General features: G+C 49.3%; 1 protein-coding gene across 1 annotated transcript in view; it reads right to left on the bottom strand.

Moving 5' to 3' along the window:
• RHPN1 (rhophilin Rho GTPase binding protein 1) overlaps window positions 1-18,344 on the bottom strand; it is a 974,759-nt gene that overhangs the window by 420,566 nt on the left and 535,849 nt on the right. The window lies entirely within an intron of this gene.

Raw genomic sequence — 18,344 nt, 5'->3', positions numbered from 1 at the left:
GGGGCGGCTCCTCCCCCCGCACCATGCTGTGTCTGGCTGGAGGAGGGGATTCCAGGTCCCGGGGAAATGTTCTTCTAAGTCGTGGCTTCCGTTGGGAAGGGAGCATCGGATTACAGGAGAGGCATCTCCACCGCTGAGTTCCCCCATCCAGATGGTCCGCGGACGGGGCCTCGGAGGTTGTGTATGAGGGAGAGGGGAAGTGGGTGCATTGGGTTCACCCCCCAGCTGCTCACTCCTGAGTGTGGACGTCAGGCATGGAGCCAAATCATGCAATGAGCTCGGTGAGTCTTTGACACGTTCCCATTTGTCTGCGTCACAAAACACTCGCACAGTGCAGCAGGACTGGCCGGGCCCATCTTATCCTAAAACTATCCAACCCCATCTTGTCCTATATCATATCCCATCCCATCCCTTATCCAACCTTCATCCCCTCCTGTCTGAGCACCTTCCAGAAGCACATTAAGTGATTGAACCAGCCTCTGTCACATGTGGTTTGTCCGTCCATCCTTCCTTTCTCTGGGGGAAATTGCATGAGATTTTAAATTGCATGTAAACTGTGTTCTGTGTTGCCATTAGCAAAGGCAGGTGGAATAGGTCTGTGGTGGTTTTTAGAGGCTGAGTACTGGAACAGTGAGGGGGGGAAATGTGGGCTCGGCAGAACAACCATTAAGTAGATACAGAACTGGTGAGGCCACACCTGGAGTATTGTGTCCAGTTTTGGTCCCCCCACTACAGAAGGGTGTAGATTGCCACGTACTTTTAGGGGCGAAAGAAAAATGCAGAGCTGTTATTTACCAGGCTGCACGTGGCAATAGACTGTATAGGTAAGGGATGCAAGGAGGGTCTGGGTCACGATGCAAACTGCAGGCACGCACACAACTAAAATTAATTAATTAAAACTTTTATTGGGGATAGTTACAAGGGGTAGGGGAGCAGCGTATGATTAGCTAATAGGGTTAATGGAACTTAAAACATACAATGGCTAAAGTATTTACTATCAAACAATATTTATAAACAAAGATGCAGTAAACAATATTTATAAACACAGATGCAGCATTTAGTAATAACCAATACTTACGAATACAAACCAACTCATAACGACCGGCAAACGTAGAAACTCTGCTTAAAACACGTGAGCTGAGAGAGGCTTTGAGGTGATCAGGCTCGGTTACGGGTGTGCACAAGGTACACAGGATTCGTTTTTCTTTCTCCTCTTCTGTCTGCACATGGCAGACCAGCCTAAAATACCCACTATGACATCATAGAAGTGTCTTAGGGGACAGGGCCCAAAAACTGTGTGTGTTCGTTTCTGATTGGTACAAGCAAAGTTTACACCAAGTAGGGGAGCAGGTGCCTGAAAGTCTGGCTTCGCCCCCAAAAGGTGAGGAAATGCATATAGTTCAGAATGCCTTTAACACTGACTGACAAAGGAAGAGGCCAGGGCAATACCGGTATGGGCAAGTCTTTCAGGATGCAGACAGGAACTTATCTTAACAAAGGGATGAGGACAAATTGGAGGGAGACCAGTGGAGGGCAACGAAAATGATCAGGGGGCTGGGGCACATGACCTACGAGGAGAGGCTGAGGGAACTGGGATTATTTAGTCTGCAGAAGAGAAGAGTGAGGGAGGATTTGACAGCAGCCTTCAACTACCTGAAGGGGGTTTCCAAAGAGGATGGAACTGGGCTGTTCTCAGTGGTGGCAGGTGGCAGAACAAGGAGTAATGGTCTCAAGTTGCAGTGGGGGAGGTCTAGGTTGGATATTAGGAAAAACTTTTTCACTAGGAGGGTGGTGAAGCACTGGAATGGGTTACCTAGGGAGGCGGTGGAATCTCCTTCCTTAGAGGTTTTTAAGGTCAGGCTTGACAAAGCCCTGGCTGGGATGATTTAGTTGGGGTTGGTCCTGCTTTGAGCAGGGGGTGGGACTAGGTGACCTCCTGAGGTCCCTTCCAACCCTGATATTCTATGATTTTGTGGGTGTGGGGGAGGACTGGCTGCTCAGGCTAGAAACAGGTTTAACTGGACCATGTCAATGGGGCTGGAGCTGGGAAAAATAACGGGTCTACACTTGTCACTGGGCCCCTCCAATGGAGCTGTTTGAAACCACTTCACGGGACACGGCTTCAATCCACAGGCAGACAGGGCATCCGCCCTCTGGATTGCAATGACCCATCACCCCGAAGCGCAGCTCAGCTGGCAGGCCAGGGCAAGATGCGGGTCTGCAATGGAGATCTGCAGGGAAGGATTCTCCAGTGATTACAGTGCTGGCCTGGGATTTGGGAAACCTGGATTCAAGCACCTGCTCCTCTACAGGCTTCCTGTGTGACCTTGGGCAAATCATTTAGCTGCTCCGTGCCTCAGTTTCCCCTTCTAAAATGCAGCTGATAGAGCAGTGCTACCACACAAGGGTGTTGTGACGATAAGCACACTAAAGAATGTGAGGTGCTCGGACACTACAGCAGAGGGGGCCAGAGACGTACCTAAGACGTACCAAACTACATTGACCTCCTTATATTGGTGCAAGCTTCCCTGGTCTACACAAGCCCGAAGTCATCCAATTCTAGGAGGTCTAGGTGTTCGGTTACAAATCAGGGTAGTATTGAATGCAGGGGTAGTGAAACATTGTCAATATTGTTATCTTTATTGTATGAGTAAAAGGGAGCAGAACTGCGCTGAGCCTGTCCCGATTGAGGGGTCACCTTCAGCGGAAAGGGACTTGCTAAGCCGGGGGCTTGAATGCCAGACCCCTGTGAAGGGAAGAGAGGTGGGGACAGGTATCCCAGCTAGGTGGTGTGGACTCTCCTTAAGGGTCCCTGGTTTGGTTTAACCTGTTCCTCCCCCACTGTTCAAAGATAGGGCTAAATAGGCTGTATTAGGAGTCTTTTGCTATGTAAAGTGCTCACTAGGGCTGCCAACACTTGTCGTGGGACAGCCTTTCTGCCCAGCCTGCATCACTGGGAGCTGACAGTCATGAAGAGTTGGCTGGACTCTCAAGAGACTGACCTGCAGAGAGGTGGGTGGCAGCAGGTGCGAGCAGAATGAGCGGCTGGTGGGACGGCCAGTGGAGAGGAACCGCGGCTGGCGGGGCGCCCGGGCACTGACAAACCGCAGCTGGTGGGGCGCCCGGGCAGTGAGGAACTGCACCTGGCGGGGCGCCCAGGCAGATCAACTGCTCAGAAGGCAGAGCAAGGTGCCTTCTTCCCAGGGTGGACACTGGGAGGGGAACTCACACAGATGCACCTTGGAACCCTGGGACCTCACTAACCCCGGAGAACCACCGTGAGTGGGGTGTGGTGAGGGAGCAGAGGGGGGCACAGAAAAGGAACGGTTGGTTGTAGAACTCAAGAACACCAGGCAGAAGGCTCTGCCCCCGCACTCTGCGGCAGGCGTCCTGCTCAAAGTTTTAGGTTTAGGAATCCTGCCTGTGGCATTTCCCCTAATTAATGTTGGGTGACTTCCTTCGTTTCATTAAATGTTTCCTTTCTACACTCAGACTCTGTGCTTGCGAGAGGGGAAGTATTGCCCCTTAGAGGTGCCCAGGGGGTGATGTGTAATTTTCCCAGGTGGGGCTCGAGCTGGTTCTGCATTGTATCGATGGAAAGGAACCCCTAGATATTGAACCCGGCCGTGGTTGCTGCCGGCTCCACCTGGCAGAAGGGTTCCACAGACTTTGGTGCAAGCACCTGGCTACCTGCTGCTGTTCCAGGAGCTTCACCGAAGCAGCAGCACTGGTGCCACTGCTGAGCCATGTGGGCCTGGATCGCAGGTGGTTTTGGGGCTGCCAGAGACCAAGCAGGGTCCATGCTGGCAGAATGCTACATCTCTAAACAGTCACCAGAGGGCAGTGCTCCAGCCACATCAAAGGCCAATCCTACACGGTGCTGAACGCCCTTCAGTCCCATTGACTTCGATTCAGCGGTGATGCTCTCCCACATTTCCCACAATCCTTTGCTCCCTTCTCCCCTTTGAAGCTGGCACTTGTCCTCGGACTGCAGCGTGCGAAGGGTTAATTTACTAACCAGAGGTTCTGCTGGGAATGAAGCACTCTGGGCAGTCTCTGGGGGCTATGGACATATCTCCTGGGGTCTGGATCTCCAGGCCAGGGCCACCCCGGGGGGGGGGCAAGTGGGGCAATTGGCCCCGGGCCCTGCAGGGACCCCTTGAGCCCTAGCCAAGAATCCCTTCCCTGGCTTGAAGCGCCTTCATTAATTTTCACTCACCCGGCGGCAGTCTGGGTCTTCGACAGCACTTTGGCGGTGGGTCCTTCAGTGCTGCCAAAGATGCAGAGTGAGTGAAGGACCCGCCGCTGCCGAAGACTCAGAGTGCCGCCCGGTGAGTACAAGTGCCGCAGCGGGTGGCACCTTTTTTTACATCCACTCCCCTGCTTTGCCCCAGGCCCCCTGAATCCTCTGGGCAGCCCTGCTCCAGGCAGTGTAGAAAGGAGTCTCCGATTTCCGGGCAGAACCGTTGACATGGGGAGATTGGTTTTTGCTGAAGCTTCCCCTGGCGTAGCTGGGAACTAATTAGTCCTTGGCCATGGGCTGCTTCAGGTGACTGGCAGACTGGCTCCCCGTTAGTCGGGCCAGCAGGACTCCTTTCAAAGGCCTCTGCAGATCCGCTTGGGCCAAAGTGAGTAGCTGGCGGGTCTGCAGGGCTGCTTGCTTCAGGTGGCTGGTGAGAGAGCTAAGCTTGGATCTGAACTCGGGGGGCCAAATGCTACTCTCATTATGCCAGTGGAAATCGCCAGCTCCGCTGAAGTTGCACTGACGGTGCAGCTCGGAGCAAAACTGACCCTCTCTACCCTTCATTCTGGAAGGCTGTCATAACATATTCCCAGATTTGGACCTTAGCGTCCAAAATATGGGGGTTAGCATGAAAACCTCCAAGCTTAGTTACCAGCTTGGACCTGGTAAAGCTGCCACCACCCAAAAAATTAGAGTGTTTTGGGGCACTCTGGTCCCCCCAAAAACCTTCCCTGGGGACCCCAAGACCCAAATTCCTTGAGTCTCACAACAAAGGGGAATAAACCATTTCCCTTCCCCCCTCCAGGTGTTCCCTCCCTGGGTTCCTGGAGAGATATACAGAAGCAAGCTCCGTGAATCTAAACAGAGGGATTCCACCCTCCCTATTTCCAGTCCTGGAAACACAAGTACTTCCCTCTTCACCCAGAGGGTATGCAAAGTCAGGCTTGTAAATCTAACACACACAGATTTCCCCCTGACTTCTTCCTCCCACCAATTCCCTGGTGAGCTACACACTCAATTCCCTGGAGTTCCCCACTAAAGAAAAACTCCAACAGGTCTTAAAAAGAAAGAAAAATACATAAAAATGGTCTCTCTGTATTAAGGTGACAAATACAGGGTCAATTGCTTAAAAGAAATATGAATAAACAGCCTTATTCAAAAAGAACAGATTTCAAAACACTCCAGCAACTACACACATGTAAATACAAAAGAAAAAAACCCTATAAATCACTATCTTATCTTTTGTACTTACAACTGGGAAACAGAAGATTAGAAAAGCAGGAGGCAGAAAAATCCTCTCATAGCCGAGAGAGTACAGGCAGAAGACCAAGAACAAAGGACTCACACACAAACTTCCCTCCACTCAGATCTGAAAAAGTCTTGTTTCCTGATTGGTCCTCTGGTCAGGTGTTTCAGGTTACTCCTTTCCAGGTAAAAGAACATTAACCCTTAGCTATCTGTTTATGACACGCCCCCCAAATTGCAGACAGTGGGGAAGCTCACTGGCGGCAATTTCCTCCTAGAACTTTAAAAATAAACAGATTAATACAACACATGCACCTTTTTACATATACTACTAAGTATATAACTAACAGACTTTTACATTTAAAGAACACTTTTTAACTACTGGATTCTGGGAAACTTTGACGGGAGAGTGCATCAGCTACTTTGTTAGAAGCTCCTGAGATGTGCTGAATTTGAAAATCAAAATCTTGGAGAGCTAAACTCCAACGAAGAAGTTTCTTGTTGTTCCCCTTGGCAGTATGAAGCCACTTTAGCGCAGCATGGTAGTTTGTAGCTGGAACCGCCGTCCCCAAACATATGGGCGTAGCTTTTCCAGGGCGTACACAATGGCATAGCATTCCTTTTCACTGACTGACCAGTGACTTTCCCTCTCACAGTTTCTTGCTGAGAAACACGACAGGATGGAAGTTGTGATCCGTTGCTTCCTGCATGAGAACTGCTCCTATACCACGCTCAGATGCATTCGTGGTTACTAGGAATGGCTTGTCAAAGTCCGGGGCCCTGAGCACAGGGTCAGACATGAGCGTTGCCTTAAGTTGGGTAAAGGCCTTTTGACACTCATCAGTCCACTTAACTGCATTTGGCTGGGTCTTTTTGGTCAGATCGGTCAGTGGGGCAGCGATTTGGCTGTAGTGTGGTACAAATCGCCTGTAGTACCCAGCCAAGCCTAAGAAGGATTGAACCTGTTTGTTAGACTTTGGGACAGGCCACTTTTGGATAGCATCCACCTTGGCCTGTAGGGGGTTTATGGTTCCTCGACCCACCTGGTGTCCCAGGTAAGTCACTTTGTTTTGGCCTATTTGACACTTTTTGGCCTTAACAGTTAGTCCGGCCTGCCTGATGCGCTCAAAGACCTTTTCCAGGTGTAGTAGGTGTTCGGGCCAGGAGTCTGAAAAAATGGCCACATCATCGAGGTAGGCAACTGCATATTTTCCCAGTCCTGCTAGTAGACCATCTACCAGCCTCTGGAAGGTGGCGGGTGCGTTTCGAAGTCCGAAAGGAAGGACATTAAATTCATACACCCCCGCATGGGTGACGAATGCTGACCTCTCCTTGGCAGGTTCATCTAGCGGTACTTGCCAGTACCCCTTGGTTAAGTCTATTGTAGAGATGAACTGGGCACGTCCCAACTTCTCCAATAGCTCATCGGTGCGTGGCATTGGATAGTTGTCAGGACGAGTTACGGCATTTAGCTTACGGTAGTCCACGCAAAAGCGTATTTCCCCATCTGGTTCGGGTACCAGAACCACTGGAGACGCCCATGCACTGGTAGATAAGCGGATTATACCCATCTGTAGCATGTTTTGGATCTCCCGTTCTATAGCAGCTTGGGCGTGAGGAGACACCCGGTAGGGTGGGGTTCTAATGGGGTGAGCATTACCTGTGTCAATGGAGTGGTATGCCCGTTCAGTCCGTCCTGGGGTGGCTGAGAACAATGGGGCGAAGCTAGTGCACAGCTCCTTGATTTGTCACCGCTGCAGACGTTCCAGGGTGGTTGAGAGGTTCACCTCTTCCACGCCACCGTCTTTTTTCCCTTCGTAGTAGACACCGTCAGGCCACTGAGCATCATCTCCCTGGACTGTAAACTGACAAACCTGTAAGTCTCTGGAATAGAAAGGCTTGAGAGAATTAACATGGTACACTCTGGGCTTTAGTGAGGAATTGGGAAATGCTATGAGTAGTTCACAGTTCCCAGGCGCTCTTGGACCGTGAATGGCCCTTCCCATGATGCTTCCATCTTATGGGCCTGTTGCGCCTTCAAGACCATAACCTGGTCTCCTACTTTGAAGGAAAGTTCTCTGGTATGTCTGTCATACCAAGCCTTTTGCTCTTCCTGAGCATCTTTTAGGTTTTCTTTAGCAAGGGCTAAAGAGTGTCGGAGGGTGCTTTGTAGGTTGCTTACAAAGTGCAGAATGTTAGTTCCTGGAGAAGGCGTAAACCCCTCCCATTGCTGCTTCACCAACTGTAATGGCCTCTTAACCTCGTGACCATACACAAGTTCAAACGGTGAAAACCCTAAACTGGGATGTGGTACAGCCCTGTAGGCAAACAGCAACTGCTGCAACACTAGGGCCCAATTATTGGAGTGTTCATTGACAAACTTACGTATCATGGCCCCCAAAGTTCCATTAAACCTTTCCACCAGGCCATTGGTTTGATGGTAGTACGGGGTGGCAACCAAGTGGTTCACCCCATGAGTTTCCCACAGTTTTTGCATGGTCCCTGCCAGGAAATTAGAACCTGAATCTGTAAGGATGTCAGAGGGCCAACCTACCCTGGCAAAAATGTCTGTTAGGGCCAGGCACACAGTGTTAGCCCTGGTGTTGCCTAGAGCTACTGCTTCCGGCCATAGGGTAGCAAAATCCACGAAAGTCAGTACGTACTGCTTTCCTCTGGGTGTCTTTTTTGGGAAAGGACCCAGAATGTCTACAGCTACTCGCTGAAATGGGACCTCAATTATGGGGAGTGGCTGGAGAGGGGCCTTGACCTGGTCTTGGGGTTTTCCCACTCTTTGGCATACCTCACAAGACCGGACATACTTGGCAACGTCCTTGCCCATCCCCTCCCAGAGGAAGGACTTCCCCAACCGGTCCTTGGTTCTGTTCACCCCAGCATGGCCACTGGGGTGATCATGGGCTAAGCTTAAGAGCTTTCTCCGGTACTTAGTTGGAACCACCAACTGTTTTTGCGGCTGCCATTCTTCCCGGTGTCCACCAGAAAGAATCTCCTTGTATAAAAGTCCTTGGTCTATAACAATCCGGGATCGGTGAGAAGAGCTGAGAGGCGGTGGGGTGCTCCTTGCCGCCGCCCAAGCTTTCTGCAGGCTGTCATCTGCTTCCTGCTCAGTCTGGAACTGTTCCCTTGAGGCTGGGGTCACCAGTTCTTCCTGAGACTGTGGACTTGGGCTTGATCCCTCTGGAAGCGATGTAGGTGATGGGGTTGTTTCCGTTGCTGGTGCACCGCTCTCCACTGGTGCACCTGAGGGTATTTCAGGCTCTGGCTGAGCCTTTTGGGTATGGCTGTCTGTTGCTTCTGCCAGTTCTGGCTCACTGGCGCCCTGTGGCATTGAGTTTGAAGATGTGGTTGCACTTGCTGGTGCTGGTTGCTGTTCCAGTTCCGGGCCTGGGACTGGAGGTGCTGTGGCTGTTTCAGTGGTTGGCATGGAATCCGGGTCCACTACCTCTGTCTGGGTCTCTGGTAACACGTCTGTGGACGGCTCAGGAACAGGAATGGGTCTGGGAGCTTGCCTGGTTTGGCTACGTGTAACCATTCCCACTCGCTTGGCCCGCTTCACCTGATTGGCCAAGTCTTCCCCCAGTAGCATGGGGATAGGATAATTGTCATAGACTGCAAAAGTCCACATTCCTGACCAGCCTTTGTACGGGACAGGCAGTTCAGCTGTAGGCAAGTCTACAGCTTGTGACATGAAGGGGTAAATTGTCACTTGGGCCTTTGGGTTGATGAATTTGGGGTCAACGAAGGATTGGTGGATAGCTGACACTTGTGCCCCCGTGTCTCTCCACGCAGTAACCTTCTTTCCGCCCACTCTCAAATTTTCCCTTCGCTTCAAGGGTATTTGAGAGGCATCTGCTCCTGGGGATCTTTTGGGTGATGGTGGTGTAATGAACTGCACTGGGTTGGCGTTCTTTGGGCAGTTGGCCTTGATATGTCCCAGTTCATTACACTTAAAGCATCTTCCATCTGACTGGTCACTGCGTCGAGGTGAGTGACTGGAGACTGGTGAGGTGGAAGAATAAGGCATCTGTGGCTTTACTTGGGTTGTATGTGGGGTCTTTGGCTGTCCTCGGTTGTAGGGTTTATGGTCGGTGTGCCCCCTGGGGTATTCGTTCCCCTTGACAGTAGCTTTCTTGCTTTCTGCCACTTCCATTCATCTGGCTCCAATCTCCCCCGCCTCGGTGAGATTTTTGGGTTTTCCATCTTGTATGTACCGTGTTATGTCCTCAGGAACACCATCCAAGAACTGCTCCATTTGTATGAGGAGGTGCAGTTCTTCCAAGGATTTAACATTGTGTCCTGATATCCAGGCCTCATAATTTTTCCCAACATAGTAGGTGTGTTTGGGAAATGACACATCTGGTTTCCACTTTTGGGTTCTGAAACGCCGACGGGCATGATCCGGGGTTATCCCCATTCTGTATCTGGCCTTGGTTTGAAAAAGTTAATAGTCGTTCATTTGCTGCTTAGGCATTTCAGCTGCCACCTCTGCTAAAGGTCCGCTGAGCTGTGGCCTCAATTCTACCATGTACTAGTCTTCAGGGATGCTGTATCCAAGACAGGCTCTTTCAAAATTTTCCAAGAAGGCCTCGGTGTCATCACCTGCCTTGTAGGTGGGAAATTTCCTGTGATGTGGAACCATAATTGGCGAAGGGTTGTTAGGATTGGCTGGCGCATGCTGCCCAGCCTGCGCTAAGTCCAGTTCATGTTTTCTCTGTTTTTCCTTCTCTTCACTTTCTTTTTGTTATTTTTCCATGTTTCCTTCGGTGGGCCACCTCTTCTTTTTCTTGTTTCCTTCGGTGGGCCACCTCTTCTTCTTCTAGTTTTCTTTTGTGGGCTGCCTCTTTGGCTGCTTGTTCTCTTTTGTAGGCTGCCAGTTTGATGCTTTCTTCCTTTTCTTTCAGCTCCACCTCTTTTTGTCTTTTTTCCAGTTGTCGCCTGTGTTCAGCTTCTTTGATTTGTTCTTTGGCCTCCATTTTTGTATTGGAAGGCATGATTCCTGTTTTCTTGTGTTGGGGTGCCCTCCGGTGTTTATCTTCTGAACTGCAGGTTCTCTGTTGCCTCCTGGGGTTTGCCTAGCAACAGTGCCTTTTTCCCTTTCTTCCTCTAGCTAATCTTTTCAATGTAAGTAAACCAGAAAAACCACTTTATTTGCATGTGTATTGTGCTGGTAATTGCCTCCTAATGGGAGTGCTATTATGTGACAAAAGACCCGTAATAGTTCCTTAATGGTTCCTTGCTTAATATGCAAGCCAAAAACTGCAAGAGAGAGCAGAGGAAAAAAAATTCTCTCTGGTTCCTTTTAAAACCAAACTGTTTCTTTCTGCTTAAAAGCCCCTAGCAGAGAAAAGAAAAATATAATATTTCTAGTGGCTTCTGGATTCTATCTAATCCCACCGCTCCCACCATGTCATAAAATATTCCCAGATTTGGACCTTAGCGTCCAAAATATGGGTGTTAGCATGAAAACCTCGAAGCTTAGTTACCAGCTTGGACCTGGTAAAGCTGCCACCACCCAAAAAATTAGAGTGTTTTGGGGCACTCTGGTCCCCCCAAAAACCTTCCCTGGGGACCCCAAGACCCAAATTCCTTGAGTCTCACAACAAAGGGGAATAAACCATTTCTCTTCCCTCCTCCAGGTGTTCCCTCCCTGGGTTTCTGGAGAGATATACAGAAGCAAGCTCCGTGAATCTAAACAGAGGGATTCCACCCTCCCTATTTCCAGTCCTGGAAACACAAGTACTTCCCTCTTCACCCAGAGGGAATGCAAAGTCAGGCTTGTAAATCTAACACACACAGATTTCCCCCTGACTTCTTCCTCCCACCAATTCCCTGGTGAGCTACACACTCAATTCCCTGGAGTTCCCCACTAAAGAAAAACTCCAACAGGTCTTAAAAAGAAAGCTTTATGTAAAAAGAAAGAAAAATACATAAAAATGGTCTCTCTGTATTAAGGTGACAAATACAGGGTCAATTGCTTAAAAGAAATATGAATAAACAGCCTTACTCAAAAAGAACACATTTCAAAACACTCCAGCAACTACACACATGTAAATACAAAAGAAAAAAACCCTATAAATCACTATCTTATCTTTTGTACTTACAACTGGGAAACAGAAGATTAGAAAAGCAGGAGGCAGAAAAATCCTCTCATAGCCGAGAGAGTACAGGCAGAAGACCAAGAACAAAGGACTCACACACAAACTTCCCTCCACCCAGATTTGAAAAAGTCTTGTTTCCTGATTGGTCCTCTGGTCAGGTGTTTCAGGTTACTCCTTTCCAGGTAAAAGAACATTAACCCTTAGCTATCTGTTTATGACAAAGGCCCTGTCCATTCCGTTATGTCTCAGGTTACCAGCAGCTCCTTAAACCCGGAGATGGAGCCTCGCTGGTGAGATATGTGCCAGTTGTCTCTGCACTGCCTGGGTATTCACCCAGCGCTCACTGAACTCCCAAAGTCATGTCCCAGGATGTACTGGGCTCCGGAAAACGCAAGGAGGGATTCTCTGGGGCGATCACTTCTCGGGCGGTTGCAGAGTCCCAGAACATGCATTGCTGCTCTGCAAGGGAAGCAGAGTCTTAGGGGGCTTAATACAGTTTACTCACACAGCTGAGCTTCTTGTATCCTGTAAGAGCACTGCCTCTCCGGTGCAAGGCTGTTGAAAACGGTGATTTACTTGTGGCATGGCCTATGCTCTTATAGGTCACTGGCACATTAAAAATGTGGGGCTGGATATTCATAATGGTGTGGGGGTGGGTATGAAAATCTAGCCCATACCCTTCGAATCAAAACACATTTTCTTAGGCTTCAGACTTATTTAAACTTGAAGGCACTTTAAAAATCAAATTCCTTTATTTTATTTATTTCTTTTCCTTTCACGCAGCCTGTAACAATGATCACTTTCACTGGAGCTTCTAGTCTTGCTGATCCACTTGCGGGGTTCAGTGCTTAGAGCAGGGGTAGGCAACCTATGGCACGTGTGCCGAAGGCGGCACGCAAGCTGATTTTTCAGTGGCACTCACACTGCCTGGGCCCTGGTCACATTTCAAAAACCTTATTTACTTTACATACACCATATATTATAGACTTATAGAAAGAGACCTTCTAAAAATGTTAAAATGTATGACTGGCACTCGAAACCTTAAATAAGAGTGAATAAATGAAGACTCAGCATAGCACTTCTGAAAGGTTGCTGACTCCTGGCTTAGAGGCTACAGTGATGGGTGGGAGGATGCATGCGCTGTTTCTTTAAATTTGTCCCAGCGGGGCTGGGCAGGAAGGGCTGTGGGGTAAGCTCTAGGCAGAAGCACTGCAGGGAAGTGGCATGGGAGCAGCTGAAGGAATGACACAGTTTTCCTTGTTCTAATAAAGTTCCTTGTTCAGTGCTAGATGAAAGTGACACTTTCTGTGGAATCAGCAGAGTCCTGTGGCACTTTATAGACTAACAGACGTATTGGCGCATGGGCTTTCGTGGGTGAATACCCACTTCGTCGGATGCATGTCATACATGCATACATACTTTCTGTGGAATGAATTTTCAGCAGTGTTGAGCACTGCCAGTTCCCCCGGAGTTCATAGATTACCAGGCCAGAAGGGACCATTGTGATCAGCTCATCTGCCCCCCTGTGTGACACAACCTGGAGAACTGCCCCCAAGTCATTCCTATGGCAGGTCTTTTAGAAAAACAGCCACTCTGGATTTTAAAATGGTCAGTGATGAAGAATCCACCATCATGCTTGGTACATTGTTCCAATGCTTAGTTACCCTGACTGTTAAAAATGTACATCTGATTTCCAGTCTGTTTGTCTCACTTCATCTTCCAGCCGTTAGATCATGTTATACCCTTTCTCTGCTAGATGGAAGAGCCCATTATCAAATATCTGTTCCCTGTGTAGGTACTTACAGACTGTGATCAAGTCACCCCTTAACCTTCTCTTGGTTAAAGTACATAAATTGAGCTCCTTGTTGGGTCTATCGCTATAAAGCAGATTTCTAATCCTGGAATCCTTTTCGTGGCTCTTCTCTGAACCCATTCCAATTTATCAATCTCCTCTGTCAATTGTGGGCACCAGAACTGGACACAGGATTCCACCAGCAGTCACTCCAATACCAAATAAAGAGGTAAAATAACCTCTCTGCACCTCCTCAAGATTCCTGTTTCCACATCCAAGGATCCCATTAGCTTTGTTGGCCACAGCGTCACACTGGGAGCTCATGTTCAGCAGATTATCCACCATGGCTCCGAAATCTTTTTTTTGAGTCGCTGCTTCCCAAGATAAAGCCCCCCATCCTGTAACCATGGCCTGTGTTCTTTGTTCCTAGACGTATATATTTACATTTACCCTTAAAGTGCATATTGTCTGCTTGAGCCCAGCTTACCAAGCGTCAGTGACCTGAGCTGCTCATTATTTACCTCTCCCTCAATTTGTGTCATCTGCAACTTTATCCGGGATGATTTTGTGGTTTCTTTCAGGTCATTAACAAAACTGTTGAATAGCAGAGGGCCGAGAGCCCATGATGATGACCCACGTACAATTACATTTTGAGACCTATCAGTTAGTCAGCTTTTAATCCATTTAGTGAATGGATTGATAGCCTATGCGGTACTCTTGATCCTGATTTCTCCTGCTGCCTCTTTACGTGCCCAAATACCGTCGCTAATGTTCCAAAGCTCCAATTAATAATGCTTCAACTGGAGTGGGGCATGCTCAGTGTTGTGGCGAACTACCCCAGAATGGTCCATTTGGAAGGGCTTTTTAGAGCTGTTCTGATTTGTAATTCGTGCGGGTGGAAGGTCACAGACTGGGCAGCTCCTGAGAGTGGGAGGGAGGCAGGCCTTTCTGGCACACTGCTGCACCCCATCTGCCAGAAGATCTTGTACTTCGATTGTAAACTAGGGCCTGTCTGTTTGTTCTGTCTTTGTACAGCACCTAGCATAATGGGGTCCTGCTCCATGACTGGGGCGCCTAGCTGCTATGGTTAAACGAAGGATACATCCCCATAATAGAGCAGCTTGTAGCATTAATTGAAGAAAACCCATCCCTGTGCCCACCCGCCACTGCAGTTGGTAAAGAGAAGGAGAGGTTGGGTTTTTTGGGAACAAATCCCAGGAATCTGAGAAGAGAGAACAAAGATCCTTCCTCCTGCACCTCACCCCAGGATCGCAGCTCTGGCTCACAGAGCCAACCAAGCGCTGCGTCCTCCTTTGCTGAGCCAGCAGGAGCTGTGCAGAGCCTGTCTGAGCTGCAGGCCTCTGCTTTGCAGATATCTCACTCCGTATCAAGGGGCGAGTGACAGCCGTGAGGCGGAGGCGCTTCTTCCTCTCTGAATCCAGGCCAGCCTGTCTGGTGGGCTTAGGAGAGAGATCCCTTATTTTTAAAAGCCATTTGAGTGTTCTTCAGGAACGCTTCTAAACAGCCCAGCCTGCAGCAGCGCTCCTGTCGGGCTGTCTTGGGGCCGTTAAGGTAGGGTACTGGAGTAGTGTTTTAAAGGAATACTGCAAGGTTACTGGAGTGGCTGCATCGTTAGACTCTGCGCGGATCGGACTGACTGTCGCTGGGCTTTCATATCCCAGGGAAGCGTTAGGAAGGTAGGAATTGCCAGACTGGTTCATCTAGTCCAGTATCCTGTCTCTGACACTGCCCAGCACTAGATGCATCAGAGGGATGTACTACAAATGCCACAGTGGAACAGACGCCTAGGGAGGGCGTGGAAGCGCCTTCACTGGAGGTTTTCAAAAGGAGGCTGGAGCCGGCTGTCTGGGGTGGTTTAGACACAACAAATCCTGCACCTTGGAGGGATTAGACTAGGTGACCCTTGTGGACCCTTCTAACCCCGTGGTTCTAACCTGATAAAGGAATTTCCCTCCCTATTCTCATCAGTTAGTGACTGGTTTATATCCTAAAGTTTGCAGATATCATTCCCTTATTTTTAATCTGACCTCAGGTGACTACTCTCCAGTCCTTTGTTGAATCCTGCTCAGCTCCTGACCTTGGTGATATCATGGTGCCGTGAGTTCCACTGGTTAACCATGCACTGAATGAAAGTGTTTCCTTTTAACCATTTTAAATTTTTTGTCTTCAGTTTCATTGGACATCCCCTTGCTCTTGTATATGAGAGACTAAACAGGAGGCATGCCCAATTCACCACTTTTCTCTCATTCTTTGTTTTCCAAACCTCTTTTATGCCCCTTCGTATTTGTCTCCTCTCTAATCTGTCCCCATCTTTTCAATTTCTTTTAATCTTCAATTCCTTTAATCTATTAATACTTTAGTGTTCTTCCATCTGTAGATCTCAAAGCACTTTATAAAGCTGGGTACGTATCTCATTTTCCCCATTGCACAGGAGGGGAAACTGAGGCACAACAGTGCTGTGACTTTCACAGGGTCTCTCAGCCATTGGGCAGCAGAACTGGATGTAGCACCCAGTTCTCCTGGCTCCCAGTTTTCCTCTTCTCTGCTCGCCAGTCATTCTGTCCCCTTAGTTCTCCCCAATGCACTGCAGTATATGGCAGAGCAGAAACTACCCAGCTCTTTCACAGCGTGGACAACTTCGCAAGATTAAGAGCCCTCAAGGGACCATCAGCCCTCTCTCCCACAGTCCCTTGCTCTGTGGTTTTCAATATGTTTTTTTCAAGGGCCACCATGGTGAGCTCTGAAGCTCACCTATGCAGCATGGATCATGGCTGGAGAATGGATAAACTTACATACACAGTCCAGAGGACCCTGCACTTTCCAGTAGTGATCACAGAATATTAGGGTTGGAAGGGAGCTTAGGAGGTATCTAGTCCAACCCTCTGCTCAAAGCAGGACCAATCCCCAACTAAATCATGCCATCTGCAGTGTTCATGCCATGACTATAACCTGGCTTGGGACACACTGTGCTGGGATAATTTTCCTCCCTCAGGGTGGTATCCTTCCCCTCAATTGTGGAGAACCTCTAGAGTAAGGTCAGTCCTGGGAGCTTCTGTTCATCTTCCCATGGACACGCTTCCAGCCCCAAACCCTCAGTGTAGGCCAAGGGCTCCTTCCCCAAGCATGGTTACTGGGAGCAGAGTCCAGGTACACTCCTGATTGGCCTCTCTGACACCAGAACCCCACCCCGTTGCTTGCTCTGCAGGGTGGGCACATGCATGGAACGAACGGGCACTCTTCCTGGAGCAGCAATGGCCAAGGTCTCTGGGCCTTCGTGCTGGGGTTCAGCCCCTGAGCCTGACTCAGCTGTGTGACGTGTGCAAAAAGAGATGATTCCCGACCTTGCTAGGGCGGCGGTGCGAAACGAACAGTGAATCGCCCCATGTGGAAATCCTGCTGTTATCTCTGTGAGCTGACAGTGGTGAGGGGAATGGGTACTGCGTGGCTGTGTTATTTCTCCCTGGCTAAGTCTGGGGCTGTGGGATTTTGGCCAGTGGCTAGAGGATTTTTGGCACAGGATTTGGGGGGTGTTCCAGCCAGCCGCATCCAGGGAGCAGGTTTGGTGCTGGCCCAGGGAACATGGGATTGATGGAGAGACAATGAGCCCTGCAGCGGGCTGGGTTGTTAGACTCTAATTCATGCGAAATCTGACACTGCAGATATTTGAAATCAATAAGCCACGTTCTGGGTTTTTCCCTTCTCTTTTGAGGGAAGGTTTTTCCTTTTGCTTGGCTGAGGCCTTGTAGGAAAGTTACAATTTGCTGAGAGCAAAGGCAGGGCATTTTAACCAGCTTACGACAACCCCAACGAACCCCCCCTACCAACATGTATGACATGGCAACTGCCTACCCTCAGGGGGGGAAGCCTTTGGCTATTGCCGTTTGTCAGCCTGTATGTACTGGTTGTGGGATTTGAGGCAGGTGGGCTGGAGCTGTGTGTGTTTGTGTCGGCAGGGCCTATATGTATGCCTGGGCTGCTTGCTGCCATTTGGGGTACTGAAAAAGTACAGTGTTGGGGTGTGTGTCAATTGGTGTGGCAGCTAGTGTGTAGTGAAATGTGTCTTGGGTGTATGCAATTTCTGGGTTTTAAGATGTATGTGATATCTTCCAGTACACCTATGGAGCTAGATGCAATGTATGTATTGAAGTTTGTGTTTTTATTGTACAGAGCTCCAGGAATGCAGAGGGGTGTGTGTGTGTGAGTGAGAGAGAGACAGAGTAGTTGTGTGTGTGTGTGTGGGGGGGGGGGGGGATGCATTGCCCTGCCATGTGCACTTGTGTTGTGGTGTGTGGTTTGAGTGTCATTTTTACATCCCCAGAGGTGCGTTGGTAGAACTGTGGTTGTGTATCGGAGCAGGTGTCTTTTGGATTATAATTATTATGGGTAACAGCATCACAAGCGTAGACACACTTGGGGTGTGCCTGCCTGCCTGTGCATTTGTGTTGGGGGGAGTGGAGTGAAGATGGGTTTGTATGCGGGGGAGGGAGGGGAGGAAGAGTTGCATTGACCTTTCCCAGTTTTACTGCCCTGGTAAAGGAGCAGAGCTGGTTCTGAAGGGTCAAGAAATCTGTCTTTACTGTCAAACTTCTTTCTTCCTGTGGCCCATGAATTCAAAGGGAGACCATTATTCGACTAGATCTTTGCAGACAGTAAAATAAAAATGCCGGGGTTTGAGCCATGCATTTAAGGCTAAACTAATTGTTCAGAGAATCGCCTGTGCAATGAGCCCTGGGCTCTGGATTTGCTGGGAGAACAGAGAGGAGGGGGGCTGGGGAGCAGCCAGCAGCCACTTACACTAGAGTAGATTCCTGGCTCTATTTATGCTATTCCTGTGCATGGCCACTGGAGGGACCTTTTCCCTGCCCCCCACCTACAGCTGTTCCCGCAGGAGACTGACAGCTGGCCCCAGGGTTGCTATAGGGATAGG

This window comes from Gopherus flavomarginatus, chromosome 2 (genome assembly GCF_025201925.1).
Source record: "Gopherus flavomarginatus isolate rGopFla2 chromosome 2, rGopFla2.mat.asm, whole genome shotgun sequence".
NCBI classification, from domain to species: domain Eukaryota; kingdom Metazoa; phylum Chordata; order Testudines; family Testudinidae; genus Gopherus; species Gopherus flavomarginatus.
This window is presented reverse-complemented; position numbering and strand designations above follow the sequence as displayed.